Here is a 14809-nt window from a genome sequence, read left to right as displayed (position 1 = left end):
CGGTTAGATTCTTGTCCCAAGTCAATCTCTCCTCTCTTACCTGACTCTCGTCCTAAGCGACTCTATCCTCTCCGGCATGACTCTCCTTGCAAGCCTATCTCTCCTGCCCTGTCTGACTCTCGTCTTAAGCCTCTCTCTTCTTTCCTATCTAACTCTCGTCCTAAGCCCCTCTCTCCTGTCCTGCCTGACTCTCGTCCCAAGCCCCCCTCTCCAGTCCTGCCTGACTCTCTTCCGAAGCCTCTCTCCTGTCAAACCTGACTCTCGTCCCAAGTCTCTCTCTCCTGTGATTCCTGACTCTCGTCCCAAGACTCACTATCCTATCCTGCCTGACTTTCGGCCCAAGCCTCTCTATCCTTTCCTGCCTGGCTTTCGTCCCTAGCCCCTCTCTGCTCTGGAGCCTGACTCTCGTTCCGACCGTTCCTCTTCTGTGCTTCTTGACTCTCGTCCAAAGCCTCTGTCTCCTGTCTTGCCTGACTCTCGAATTAAGCCTCTCTCTCCTGTTCAGCCTAACTCTCGTCCCAAGCCTCTCTCTCCTGTACTGCCTGTTTCTCGTCATAAGCCTCTCTCTCCTGTCCTGCCATGAGACGTCCCAAGCTTCTCTCTCCTGTCCTGCCTGGCTCTCGTCCCCAGCTCCTCTCTCCTGTAGATCCTGACTTTCGTCCCGAGCCTCCCTCTCCTGTGCTTCCTGACTTCGTCCCAAGCCTCTGTCTCCTGTCCCGCCTGACTCTCGTCCCAAGCCTCTCTAGAACTTCCGGCCTAACTCACGTCCCAAGCCTCTTTTTCCTGTGCTGCCTGACTCTCGTCGAAAGCCTCTCTCTCCTGGCCTGTCTGACGCTCGTCCCAGTCCTCTCTTTCCTGTCTTGTTTAATTCTCGTCCCAAGACTCTCTCTCCTATCCAACCTGACTCTGGTCCCAAGCTTCCCTCTCGTGGTCTGCCTGAGTCTCGTCCTAAGCCTCTCTCTCCTGTCCTGCCTGACTCTCCTCCCAAGATTCTCTCTGTTATTCAGCCTGACTCTCGTGCCAAGCGTCTCTCTCCTCTCATACCTGAGTTTCGTCCCAAACCTCTCTCTCCTGTCTTCCCTGACTCTCGTCCTAAGCCTCTCTCTCTCATGTCCTGATGACTCTCGTCCCTAGCCTCTCTCACCTGTCGGGTTAGATTCTTGTCCCAAGTCAATCTCTCCTCTCTTACCTGACTCTCATCCTAAGCTACTCTATCCTCTCTGGCATGACTCTCCTTGCAAGCCTATCTCCCCTGCCCTGTCTGACTCTCGTCTCAAGCCTCTCTCTCCTTTCCTATCTAACTCTCGTCCTAAGCCCCTCTCTCCTGTCCTGGCTGACTCTCGTCCCAAGCCCACTTCTCCAGTCCTGCCTGACTCTCTTCCGAAGCCTCTCTCCTGTCAAGCCTGACTCTCGTCCCAAGTCTCTCTCTCCTGTGATTCCTGACTCTCGTCCCAAGACTCTCTATCCTATCCTGCCTGACTTTCGTCCCAAGCCTCTCTATCCTTTCCTGCCTGGCTTTCGTCCGCAGCCCCTCTCTGCTCTGGAGCCTGACTCTCGTTCCGACCGTTCCTCTTCTGTGCTTCTTGACTCTCGTCCAAAGCCTCTGTCTCCTGTCTTGCCTGACTCTCGAATTAAGCCTCTCTCTCCTGTTCTGCCTAACTCTCGTCCCAAGCCTCTCTCTCCTGTACTGCCTGTTTCTCGTCATAAGCCTCTCTCTCCTGTCCTGCCATGAGACGTCCCAAGCTTCTCTCTCCTGCCCTGCCTGGCTCTCGTCCCCAGCTCCTCTCTCCTGTAGATCCTGACTTTCGTCCCGAGCCTCCCTCTCCTGTGCTTCCTGACTTCGTCCCAAGCCTCTGTCTCCTGTCCCGCCTGACTCTCGTCCCAAGCCTCTCTAGAACTTCCGGCCTGACTCACGTCCCAAGCCTCTTTTTCCTGTGCTGCCTGACTCTCGTCTCAAGCCTCTCTCTTCTTTCCTATCTAAGTCTCGTCCTAAGCCCCTCTCTCTTGTCCTGCCTGACTCTCGTCCCAAGCCCCCCTCTCCAGTCCTGCCTGACTCTCTTCCGAAGCCTCTCTCCTGTCAAGCCTGACTCTCGTCCCAAGTCTCTCTCTCCTGTGATTCCTGACTCTCGTCCCAAGACTCTCTATCCTATCCTGCCTGACTTTCGTCCCAAGCCTCTCTATCCTTTCCTGCCTGGCTTTCGTCCGCAGCCCCTCTCTGCTCTGGAGCCTGACTGTCGTTCCGACCGTTCCTCTTCTGTGCTTCTTGACTCTCGTCCAAAGCCTCTGTCTCCTGTCTTGCCTGACTCTCGAATTAAGCCTCTCTCTCCTGTTCAGCCTAACTCTCGTCCCAAGCCTCTCTCTCCTGTACTGCCTGTTTCTCGTCATAAGCCTCTCTCTCCTGTCCTGCCATGAGACGTCCCAAACTTCTCTCTCCTGTCCTGCCTGGCTCTCGTCCCCAGCTCCTCTCTCCTGTAGATCCTGACTTTCGTCTCGAGCCTCCCTCTCCTGTGCTTCCTGACTTCGTCCCAAGCCTCTGTCTCCTGTCCCGCCTGACTCTCGTCCCAAGCCTCTCTAGAACTTCCGGCCTGACTCACGTCCCAAGCCTCTTTTTCCTGTGCTGCGTGACTCTCGTCGCAAGCCTCTATCTCCTGCCCTGTCTGACGCTCGTCCCAGTCCTCTCTTTCCTGTCTTGTTTAACTCTCGTCCCAAGACTCTCTCTCCTGTTCTGCGTGAGTCTCGTCCCAAGCCACACTCTCCTATCCAACCTGACTCTGGTCCCAAGCTTCCCTCTCGTGGTCTGCCTGAGTCTCGTCCTAAGCCTCTCTCTCCTGTCCTGCCTGACTCTCCTCCCAAGATTCTCTCTGTCATTCAGCCTGACTCTCGTGCCAAGCGTCTCTCTCCTCTCATACCTGAGTTTCGTCCCAAACCTCTCTCTCCTGTCTTCCCTGACTCTCGTCCTAAGCCTCTCTCTCTCATGTCCTGATGACTCTCGTCCCTAGCCTCTCTCACCTGTCCGGTTAGATTCTTGTCCCAAGTCAATCTCTCCTCTCTTACCTGACTCTCGTCCTAAGCTACTCTATCCTCTCCGGCATGACTCTCCTTGCAAGCCTATCCCTCCTGCCCTGTCTGACTCTCGTCTCAAGCCTCTCTCTCCTTTCCTATCTAAGTCTCGTCCTAAGCCCCTCTCTCTTGTCCTGCCTGACTCTCGTCCCAAGCCCCCCTCTCCAGTCCTGCCTGACTCTCTTCCGAAGCCTCTCTCCTGTCAAGCCTGACTCTCGTCCCAAGCCTCTCTTTCCTGTGATTCCTGACTCTCGTCCCAAGACTCTCTATCCTATCCTGCCTGACTCTCGTCCCAAGCCTGTCTATCCTTTCCTGACTGGCTTTCGTCCGCAGCCCCTCTCTGCTCTGGAGCCTGACTCTCGTTCCGACCCTCCCTCTTCTGTGCTTCTTGACTCGTCCAAAGCCTCTTTCTCCTGTCTTGCCTGACTCTCGAATTAAGCCTCTCTCTCCTGTCTTGCCTGACTCTCGAATTAAGCCTCTCTCTCCTGTCTTGCCTGACTCTCGAATTAAGCCTCTCTCTCCTGTTGAGCCTAACTCTCGTCCCAAGCCTCTCTCTCCTGTACTGCCTGAGTCTCGTCATAAGCCTCTCTCTCCTGTCCTGCCATGAGTCTCGTCCCAAGCTTCTCTTTCCTGTCCTGCCTGGCTCTCGTCCCCAGCTCCTCTCTCCTGTAGATCCTGATTCTCGTCCCGAGCCTCCCTCTCCTGTGCTTCCTGACTTCGTCCCAAGCCTCTGTCTCCTGTCCCGCCTGACTCTCGTCCCAAGCCTCTTTCTCCTGTGCTGTCTGACTCACGTCCCAAGCCTCTTTCTCCTGTGCTGTCTGACTCTCGTCGCAAGCCTCTCTCTCCTGTCCTTTTTGACTCTTCCCAGACTTCACTTTTCTTTCCCGCCTGACTCTCGTACCAGGTCTCTCTCTCTCCTGTCCAGCCTAACTCTCGTCAGAAAGCCCAGACTTCACTTTTCTTTCCCGCCTTACTAACGTACCCAGCCTCTCTCTCCTGTCCGACTTGACTCTCTTCCTAAGCCTCTCTATCCTCTCCGTCATGACTCTCGTCCCAAGACTCCTTTTCATGTCTTGCCTTACTCACGCCCCAAGACTCTCTCTCCTGTCCGTACTGACTCTCATCCCAAGCATCTCTCCACTGTCCTGTCTGACTCTAGTCCCAAGCCTGTCTCTCCTATCCTGCCTGACTCTCGTCCTAAGCCTCTCTCTCTTGTCCAGCCTGATTATTGTCGACAGCCTCTCTCTCCTGTCCTGCCTGACTCTCGTCCCAAGCATCTCTTTCCTGTCCTGGCTCACTCTGACTACAATCCTCTCTCTCCTATCCTGCCTGACTCTCGTCCTAAGCCACTCTCTCCTGTCCTGCCTGAGTCTCGTCCTAAGCCTCTCTCCTGTCTTGCCTGACTCACGTCCTAAGCCTCTCTCTCCTGTCCTGCCTGACTCTCCTCCAACGTATCCCTCCGCTGTCCTGTCTGACTCTAGTCACAAGCCTCTCTCTTCTATCCTGCCTGACTCTCGTCAAAGCCTCTCTCTCCTGTCCAACCTCACTCTCGTCCAATCCGCTATCTCCTGTCTTGCCCGACTCTCGTCCCAAGCTTGTCTCTCTCTCGTGTCCTGACTGATTCTCGTCCAAAGCCTCTCTCTCCTATCTCCTTAGATTCTTGCCCGAAGTGTATCTCTCCTGTCCGACCTGACTCTCGTCCTAAGCCTCTCTATCCTCTCCGGCATGAATGTCGTCGCAAGCCTCTCTCTCCTGCCCTGTCTGACGCTCGTCCCAAGCCTCTCTTTCCTGTCTTGTTTAACTCTCGTCCCAATCCTCTATCTCCTGTCTCCCCCGACTCTCGTCCCAAGCCTGTCTCTCTCTCGTGTCCTGACTGACTCTCGTCCAAAGCCTCTCTCTCCTGTCTCGTTAGATTCTTGCCCCAAGTGTATCTCTCCTGTCCGACCTGACTCTCGTCCTAAGCCTCTCTATCCTCTCCGGCATGAATCTCGTCGCAAGCCTCTCTCTCCTGCCCTGTCTGACGCTCGTCCCAAGCCTCTCTTTCCTGTCTTGTTTAACTCTCGTCCCAAGCCTCTCTCTCCTGTCTTGCTTGACTCTCGTCCCAAGCCACTCTCTCCTATCCAACCTGACTCTCGTCCCAAGCTTCTCTCTCGTGGTCTGCCTGAGTCTCGTCCTAAACCACTATCTCCTGTCCTGCCTGACTCTCGTCCCAAGATTCTCTCTATTATTCAGCATGACTCTCGTGCCAAGCTTCTCTCTCCTCTCATACCTGAGTTTCGTCCCAAACCTCTCTCTCCTGTCTTGCCTGACTCTCGTCCTAAGCCTCTCTCTCTCGTGTCCTGATGGCTCTCGTCCCAAGCCTCTCTCACCTGTCCGGTTAGATTCGTGTCCCAAGACAATCTCTCCTCTCTTACCTGACTCTCGTCCTAAGCGTCTCTATCCTCGCCGGCATGACTCTCCTTGCAAGCCTCTCTCTCCTGCCCTGTCTGACTCTCGTCTCAACCTCTCTGTCTCCTTTCCTATCTAACTCTCGTCCTAATTCCCTCTCACCTCTCCTGACTGACTCTCGTCCCAAGCCCCCCTCTCCAGTCCTGCCTGACTCTATTCCGAAGCCTCTCTCCTGTCCAGCCTGACTCTCGTCCCAAGCCTGTCTCTCCTGTGATTCCTGACTCTCGTCCCAAGCCTCTCTATCCTATCCTGCCTGACTCTCGTCCCAAGCCCCTCTATCCTTTCCTGCCTTGCTTTCGTCCCTAGCCCCTCTCTGCTCTGGAGCCTGACTCTCGTTCCGACCCTTCCTCTTCTGTGCTTCTTGAGTCTCGTCCCAAGCCTCTCTATCCTGTCTTGCCTGACTCTCGAATTAAGCCTCTCTCTCCTGTTCAGCCTAACTCTCGTTCCAAGCCTCCCTCTCCTGTCCTGCCTTAGTCTCATCATAAGCGTCTCTCTCCTCTCCTGACATGAGTCTCGTCCCAAGCCTCTCTCTCCTGTCCTGCCTGGCTCTCGTTCCCAGTCCCTCTCTCCTGTTGATCCTGACTCTCGTCCCGAGCCTCCCTCTCCTGTGCTTCCTGACTATCGTCCCAAGCCTCTCTCTCCTGTCCCGCCTGACTCGTCCTAAGCCTCTCTAGACCTTCCGGCCTGACTCACGTCCGAAGCCTCTCTCTCCTGTCCTGCTTTACTCTCGTCGCAAGCCTCTCTCTCCTGTCCTTTTTGACTCTCTTCCCAGACTTCACTTTTCATTGCCGCCTGACTCTCGTACCAAGTCTCTCTCTCCTGTCCAGCCTGACTCTCATCAGAAAGCCCAGACTTCACTTTTCTTTCCCGCCTTACTCTCGTACCTAGCCTCTCTCTCCTGTCCAACCTGTCTCTCTTCCTAAGCCTCTCTATCCTCTCCGTCATGACTCTCGTCCCAAGACTCCGTTTCATGTCTTGCCTTACTCACGTCCCAAGCCTCTCTCTCCTGTCCGTACTGACTCTCATCCCAAGCATCTCTCCACTGTCCTGTTTGACTCTCGTCCCAAGCCTGTCTCTCCTATCCTGCCTGACTCTCGTCCAAAGCCTCTCTCTCTTGTCCAGCCTGATTATCGTCGACAGCCTGTCTCTCCTGTCCTGCCTGACTCTCGTCCCAAGCCTCTCTCTCCTGTCCTGGCTCACTCTCGCTGCAATCCTCTCTCTCCTGTCCTGCCTTACTCTCATCATAAGCCACTCTCTCCTGTCCTGCCTGAGTCTCGTCCTAAGCCTCTCTCTCCTGTCTTGCCTGACACACGTCCCAAGCCTCTCTCTCCTGTCCTGCCTGACTCTCCTCCCAAGTATCCCTCCGCTGTCCTGTCTGACTCTAGTCACAAGCCTCTCTCTTCTATCCTGCCTGACTCTCGTCCAAAGCCTCTCTCTCCTGTCCTGGCTCACTCTCGACGCAAGCCTTTCTCTCTTGTCCTGCGTGACTCTCGTCCTAAGCCACCACTCTCTCCAGTCCTGCCTGACTCTTGTCCCAGTCCTATATCTCCTGTCTTGCCTTCTCTCGTCCCAAGCCTGTCTCTCTCTCTCGTGTCATAACTGACTCTCGTCCAAAGCCTCTCTCTCCTGTCTCGTTAGATTCTTGCCCCAAGTGTATCTCCCCTCTCCGACCTGACTCTCGACCTAAGCCTCTCTATCATCTCCGGTATGAATCTCGTCGCAAGCCTCTCTCTCCTGCCCTGTCTGACGCTCGTCCCAAGCCTCTCTTTCCTGTCTTGTTTAACTCTCGTCCCAAGCCTCTCTCTCCTGTTCTGCGTGACTCTCGTCCCAAGCCACTCTCTCCTATTCAACCTGACTCTGGTCCCAAGCCTCTCTCTCGTGGTCTGCCTGAGTCTCGTCCTAAGCTTCTCTCTACTGTCCTGCCTGACTCTCCTCCCAAGATTCTTTCTGTTATTCAGCCTGACTCTCGTGCCAAGCGTCTCTCTCCTCTCATACCTGAGTTTCGTCCCAAACCTCTCTCTCCTGTCTTCCCTGACTCTCGTCCTAAGCCTCTCTCTCTCATGTCCTGATGACTCTCGTCCCAAGCCTCTCTCACCTGTCCGGTTAGATTCTTGTCCCAAGTCAATCTCTCCTCTCTTACCTGACTCTCGTCCTAAGCGTCTCTATCCTCTCCGGCATGACTCTCCTTGCAAGCCTCTCTCTCCTGCCCTGTCTGACTCTCGTCTTAAGCCTCTCTCTCCTTTCCTATCTAACTCTCGTCCTAAGCCCCTCTCTCGTGTTCTACCTGACTCTTGTCCCAAGCCCCCCTCTCCAGTCCTGCCTGACTCTCTTCTGAAGCCTCTCTCCTGTCCAGCCTGACTCTCGTCCCAAGCCTGTCTCTCCTGTGATTCCTGACTCTCGTCCCAAGACTCTCTATCCTATCCTGCCTGACTCTCGTCACAAGCCTCTCTATCCTTTCCAGCCTGGCTTTCGTCCCCAGCCCCTCTCTGCTCTGGAGACTGACTCTCGTTCCGACCCTCCCTCTTCTGTGCTTCTTGAGTCTCGTCCCAAGCCTCTCTGTCCTGTCTTGCCTGACTCTCGAATTAAGCCTCTCTCTCCCGTTCAGCCTAACTGTCGTCCCAAGCCTCTCTCTCCTGTCCTGAGTCTCGTCATAAGCCTCTCTCTCCTGTCCTACCATGAGTCTCGTCCTAAGCTTCTCTCTCCTGTCCTGCCTGGCTCTCGTCCCCAGCTCCTCTCTCCTGCAGATCCTGACTCTCGTCCCGAGCCTCCCTCTCCTGTGCTTCCTGACTTCGTCCCAAGCCTCTCTCTCCTGTGCCGCCTGACTCTCGTCCGAAGCCTCTCTAGAACTTCCGGCCTGACTCACGTCCCAAGCCTCTCTCTCCTGTTCTGCCTGACTCTCGTCGCAAGCCTCTCTCTCCTGTCCTTTTTGACTCTCTTCCCAGACTTCACTTTTCTTTCCCGCCTGACTCTCGTACCAAGTCTCTCCTGTCCAGCCTGACTCTTGTCAGAAAGCCCAGACTTCACTTTTTTTTTCCCACCTTACTCTCGTACCCAGCCTCTCTCTCCTGTCCGACTTGACTCTCTTCCTAAGCCTCTCTATCCTCTCCGTCATGACTCTCGTCCCAAGACTCCTTTTCATGTCTTGCCTTACTCACGTCCCAAGCCTCTCTCTCCTGTCCGTACTGACTCTCATCCCAAGCATCTCTCCACTGTCCGGGGTGACTCTAGTCCCAAGCCTGTCTCTCCTATCCTGCCTGACTCTCGTCCTAAGCCTCTCTCTCTTGTCCAGCTTGATTATCGTCGACAGCCTCTCTCTCCTGTCCTGCCTGACTCTCGTCCCAAGCATCTCTTTCCTGTCCTGGCTCACTCTCACTACAATCCTCTCTCTCATGTCCTGCCTGACTCTCGTCCTAGGCCACTCTCTCCTGTCCTGCCTGAGTCTCGTCCTAAGCCTCTCTCTCCTGTCTTGCCTGACTCACGTCACAAGCCTCTCTCTCCTGTCCTGCCTGACTCTCCTCCAACGTATCCCTCCGCTGTCCTGTCTTACTCTAGTCACAAGCCTCTCTCTTCTATCCTGCCTGACTCTCGTCAAAGCCTCTCTCTCCTGTCCTGCGTCACTCTCGTCCCAATCCTCTATCTCCTGTCTCCCCCGACTCTCGTCCTAAGCCTGTCTCTCTCTCCTGTCCTGACTGACTCGTCCAAAGCCTCTCTCTCCTGTCTCGTTAGATTCTTGCCCCAAGTGTATCTCTCCTGTCCGACCTGACTCTCGTCCTAATCCTCTCTATCCTCTCCGGCATGAATCTCGTCGCAAGCCTCTCTCTCCTGCCCTGTCTGACGCTCGTCCCAAGCCTCTCTCTCCTGTCCTGGCTCACTATCGCTGCAATCCTCTCTCTCCTGTCCTGCCTGACTCTCATCCTAAGCCACTCTCTCCTGTCCTGGCTCACTATCGCTGCAATCCTCTCTCTCCTGTCCTGCCTGACTCTCATCCTAAGCCACTCTCTCCTGTCCTGCCTGAGTCTCGTCCTAAGCCTCTCTCTCGTGTCCTGACTGACTCTCGTCCAAAGCCTCTCTCTCCTGTCTCGTTAGATTCTTGCCCCAAGTGTATCTCTCCTGTCCGACCTGACTCTCGACCTAAGCCTCTCTATCATCTCCGGCATGAATCTCGTCGCAAGCCTCTCTCTCCTGCCCTGTCTGACGCTCGTCCCAAGCCTCTCTTTCCTGTCTTGTTTAACTCTCGTCCCAAGCCTCTCTCTCCTGTTCTGCGTGACTCTCGTCCCAAGCCACTCTCTCCTATCCAACCTGACTCTGGTCCCAAGCCTCTCTCTCGTGGTCTGCCTGAGTCTCGTCCTAAGCCACTCTCTCCTGTCCTGCCTGACTCTCCTCCCAAGATTCTCTGTTATTCAGCCTGACTCTCGTGCCAAGCGTCTCTCTCCTCTCATACCTGAGTTTCGTCCCAAACCTCTCTCTCCTGTCTTGCCTGACTCTCGTCCTAAGCCTCTCTCTCTCTCATGTCCTGATGACTCTCGTCCCAAGCCTCTCTCACCTGTCCGGTTAGATTCTTGTCCCAAGTCAATCTCTCCTCTCTTACCTGACTCTCGTCCTAAGCGTCTCTATCCTCTCCGGAATGACTCTCCTTGCAAGCCTCTCTCTCCTGCCTTGTCTGACTCTCGTCTCAAGCCTCTCTCTCCTTTCGTATCTAACTCTCGTCATAAGCCCCTATCTCCTGTCCTGCCTGACTCTCGTCCCAAGCCCCCCTCTCCAGTCCTGCCTGACTCTCTTCCGAAGTCTCTCTCCTGTCCAGCCTGACTCTCGTCCCAAGCCTCTCTCTCCTGTGATTCCTGACTCTCGTCCCAAGACTCTCTATCCTATCCTGCCTGACTCTCGTCCCAAGCCTCGCTATCCTTTCCTGCCTGGCTTTCGTCCCCAGCCCCTCTCTGCTCTGGAGCCTGACTCTCGTTCCGACACTCCCTTTTCTCTGCTTCTTGAGTCTCGTCCCAAGCCTCTCTCTCCTGTATTGCCTGACTCTCGCATTAAGCCTCTCTCTCCTGTTCAGCCTAACTCTCGTCCCAAGCCTCTCTCTCCTGTCCTGCCATGAGTCTCGTCCCAAGCTTCTCTCTCCTGTCCTGCCTGACTCTCGTTCCCAGCTCCTCTCTCCTGTAGATCCTGACTCTCGTCCCGAGCCTCCCTCTCCTGTGCTCCCTGACTATCGTCCCAAGCCTCTGTCTCCTGTCCCGCCTGACTCTCGTCCCAAGCCTCTCTAGACCTTCCGGCCTGACTCACGTCCCAAGCCTCTCTCTCCTGTCCTGCCTGACTCTCGTCGAAAGCCTCTATCTCCTGTCCTTTTTGACTCTCTTCCCAGACTTCACTATTCTTTCCCGCCTGACTCTCGTACAAAGTCTCTCTGTCCTGTCCAGCCTGACTCTCGTCAAAAAGCCCAGACTACACTTCTCTTTCCCGCCTTACTCTCGTACCTAGCCTCTCTCTCCTGTCCGACTTGACTCTCTTCCTAAGCCTCTCTATCCTCTCCGTCATGACTCTCGTCCCAAGACTCCTTTTCATGTCTTGCCTTTCTCACGTCCCAAGCCTCCCTCTCCTGTCCGTACTGACTCTCATCCCAAGCATCTCTCCACTGTCCTGTCTGACTCTAGCCCCAAGCCTATCTCTCCTATCCTGCCTGACTCTCGTCCTAAGCCTCTCTCTCTTGTTCAGCCTGATTATCGTCGACAGCCTCTCTCTCCTGTCCTGCCTGAATCTCGTCCCAATCCTCTCTTTCCTGTCCTGGCTCACTCTCACTACAATCCTCTCTCTTCTGTCCTGCCTGACTCTCGTCCTAGGCCACTCTCTCTTGTCCTGCCTGAGTCTCGTCCTAAGCCTCTCTCTCCTGTCTTGCCTGACTCACATCCCAAGCCTCTCTCTCCTGTCCTGCCTGACTCTCCTCCAACGTATCCCTCCGCCGTCCTATCTGACTCTAGTCACAAGCATCTCTCTTCTATCCTGCCTGACTCTCGTCCAAAGCCTCTCTCCTGTTCTGCCTCACTCTTGTCCCAATCCTCTATCTCCTGTCTTGCCCGACTCTCGTCCCAAGCCTGTCTCTCTCTCGTGTCCTGACTGACTCTCGTCCAAAGCCTCTCTCTCCTGTCTCGTTAGATTCTTGCCCCAAGAGTATCTCTCCTGTCCGACCTGACTTTCGTCCTAAGCCTCTCTATCCTCTCCGGCATGAATCTCGTCGCAAGCCTCTCTCACCTGCTCTGTCTGACGCTCGCCCCAAACCTCTCTTTCCTGTCTTGTTTGACTCTAGTCCCAAGCCTCTCTCTCCTGTCTTGCGTGACTCTCGTCCCAAGCCACTCTCTCCTATCCAACCTGACTCTCGTCCCAAGCTTCTTTCTCGTGGTCTGCCTGACTCTCGTCCTAAGCCACTATCTCCTGTCCTGCCTGACTCTCGTCCCAAGATTGTCTCTCTTATTCAGCATGACTCTCGTGCCAAGCGTCTCTCTCCTCTCATACCTGAGTTTCGTCCCAAACCTCTCTCTCCTGTCTTGCCTGACTCTCGTCTTAAGCCTCTCTCTCTCTCGTGTCCTGATGACTCTCGTCCCAAGCCTCTCTCACCTGTCCGGTTAGATTCTTGTCCCAAGACAATCTCTCCTCTCTTACCTGACTCTCGTCCTAAGCGTTTCTATCCTCGCCGGCATGACTTTCCTTGCAAGCCTCTCTCTCCTGCCTGTCTGACTCTCGTCTCAAGCCTCTTTCTCTCCTTTCCTATCTAACTCTCGTCCTAAGACCCTCTCTCCTGTCCTGACTGACTCTCGTCCCAAGCCCCCCTCTTCAGTCCTGCCTGACTCTCTTCCGAAGCCTCTCTCCTGTCCAGCCTGACTCTCGTCCCAAGCCTCTCTCTCCTGTCCTGCCTGGCTCTCGTCTCCAGCCTCTCTCTACTGTAGAGCCTGACTCTCGTTCCTAGCCTACCTCTCCTGTGCTTCCTGACTATCGTCCCAAGCGTCTACCTCCTGTCTAGTCTGACTCTCTTCCCAGGCCTCTCTGTACCTTCCGGCCTGACTCTCGTCCCAAGCATCCCTCTCCTGCCTTCCTGACTCTCCTCCCAAGCCCCTTTCTACTGTCCTGTCTGACTCTCGTCCCAAAACTCTCTCTCCTTTCCTGCTGACTCACCTCCCAAGTCTCTGTCTCCTCTTCTACCTGACTCTCGTCCCAAGACTTTTTGTCCAGTCATGCCTCACTCTCGTCCTAAGCCTCTCTCTCCTGTCCAGCCAGACTCTAGTCCCAAGCCTCACTCTCCTGTTCTGCCTGACTCTCGTCCCCAGCTCCTCTCTCCTGTATAACCTGACTCTCTTCCCGTGCCTCCCTCCCCTGTGCGTCCTGACTCTCGTCCCAAGCCTCTCTCTCCTGTCCAGCCTGACTCTCGTCCCAAGCCTGTTTCTACCTTCCGGCCGGACTCTCGTCCCAAGCCTCTCTCTCCTGTCCTGCCTGACTCTCGTCCTAAGCTTCCCTCTCCTGCCATACCTGACTCTCCTCCCAAGCCCATCTCTCCTGTCCTGTCTGACTCTCGTCCAAGCCTCTCTCTCCTGTCCTGCTGACTCACGTCACAGGCCTCTGTGTCCTCTCATACCTGACTCTCGTCCACAGCCCCTTTCTCATAGAGAGCCTGACTCTCGTCCTGGGCCTCCCTCTCCTGTGCTTCCTGACTCTCAACCCAAGACTCTCTCTCCTGACTAGCCTGACTCTGGTCCGAAGCCTCTTTCTACCTTTCGGCCTGACTCTCGTCCTAAGCCTCCCTCTACTGCCCTACCTGACCCTCCTCCCAAGCCCCTCTCTCCTGTCCTGACCGACTCTCGTCCGAAACCTCTCTCTCCTGTCCTGCTGACTCTCGTCCCAAGCCTCTGTGTCCTCTCCTGCCTGACTCACGTCCCAAGCCTCTTTATCCTGGTCTCCCTGACTCTCGTCCAAGGCCTCCCCCTTCTGCCCTAGTGAGTCTCGTCCTAAGCCTCTCTCTCCTCTCCTTTCTGACTCTCGTCCCAAGGATCTTTCTCATGTCTTCCGTGACTCACGTCCCAATACTCTTTCTCCTGTGTTGCCTGGCTCTTGTCCCAAGCATCTTTCTCCTGCCCTGCCTGACTCTATTCCGAATCCTCTCTTCCCAGTCCTGTCTGACTCTCTTCCCAAGCTTTTCTCTCCTATAGTACCTGACTCTCGTCCCAAGTCTCTCTCTCCTGTCCAGAGTGACTCTCGTCCCAAGCCTCCCTCTCCTGTCTTGCCTGACTATCGTCCTAAGCCTCTCTCTCCTGTCCTGCCTGACTCTCTCCCCAGACTTCACTTTTGTTTCCCGCCTGACTCTCGTACCAAGCCTCTCTCTTCTGTCCTGTTTGACTCTCCTCACAAACCCCAGACTTCACTTTTCTTTCCGGCATGACTCTCGTCCCAAGCCTCTCTCTCCTGTCCTGCATGACTCTTTTCACAAACCCCAGACTTTACTTTTCTTTCCCGCTTGACTCTCGTACCAAGCCTCTCTCTCTCTCTCCTGTCAGACCTGACTCCCGTCCTAAGCCTCTCTTTCTTCTCTGGCATGACTCTCGTCCCAAGCCTCCCTCTCATGTCTTGCCTTACTCACGACCTAAGCCTCTCTTTCTTGTCCTGCCTGACTCTCCTCCCAAGCATCTCTCCCCTGTCTTGTCTGACTCTATTCCCAAGCCTGTCTCTCCTATACTTCCTGACTCTCTTCCGAAGCCTCTCTCTCCTGTCCTGCCTCACTCTCTACGCAAGGCTCTCTCTCCTGTCCTATCTAACTCTCGTCCCAAGCCCCTCTCAACTGTACTGTCTGACTTTCGTCCCAAGACTGTCTCTCCTGTCTTGCCTGACTCCCGAGCCAAACCTCTCTCTGCTATCCAGCCTGACTCTCATCCTAAGCCTCTCTCTCCAGTCCTGCCTGACTCTCGTCCCAAGCCTCTCTCCTGTCCAGCCTGACTCTCGTCCCAAGCCTCCCTCTCCTGTCCTGCCTGACTCTCGTCCCAAGACTCTCTATCCTGTCCTTCCTAAGTCTCGTCCCAAGCCTCCCTCTCCTGTCCTGCCTGAGTCTCGTCCCAAGCCTCTCTATCCTCTCCTTCCTGAGTCTCGTCCCAAACCTCCCTCTCCTGTCCTGCCTGGCTCTCGTCCCCAGCCCCTCCCTCCTGTATAGCCTGACTCTCGTCCCGAGCCTCCCTCTCCTGTGCTTCCTGAGTATCGTCCCAATCCTCTCTCTCCTGTCGAGCCTGACTCGTCCCAATCCTCTCTCGACCTTCCGGCCTGACTCTTGTCC

The sequence above is a fragment of the Panulirus ornatus genome, chromosome 11, assembly GCF_036320965.1.
Source record: "Panulirus ornatus isolate Po-2019 chromosome 11, ASM3632096v1, whole genome shotgun sequence".
Lineage (NCBI taxonomy): Eukaryota > Metazoa > Arthropoda > Malacostraca > Decapoda > Palinuridae > Panulirus > Panulirus ornatus.
Note: the sequence above shows the minus strand (reverse complement) of the source record.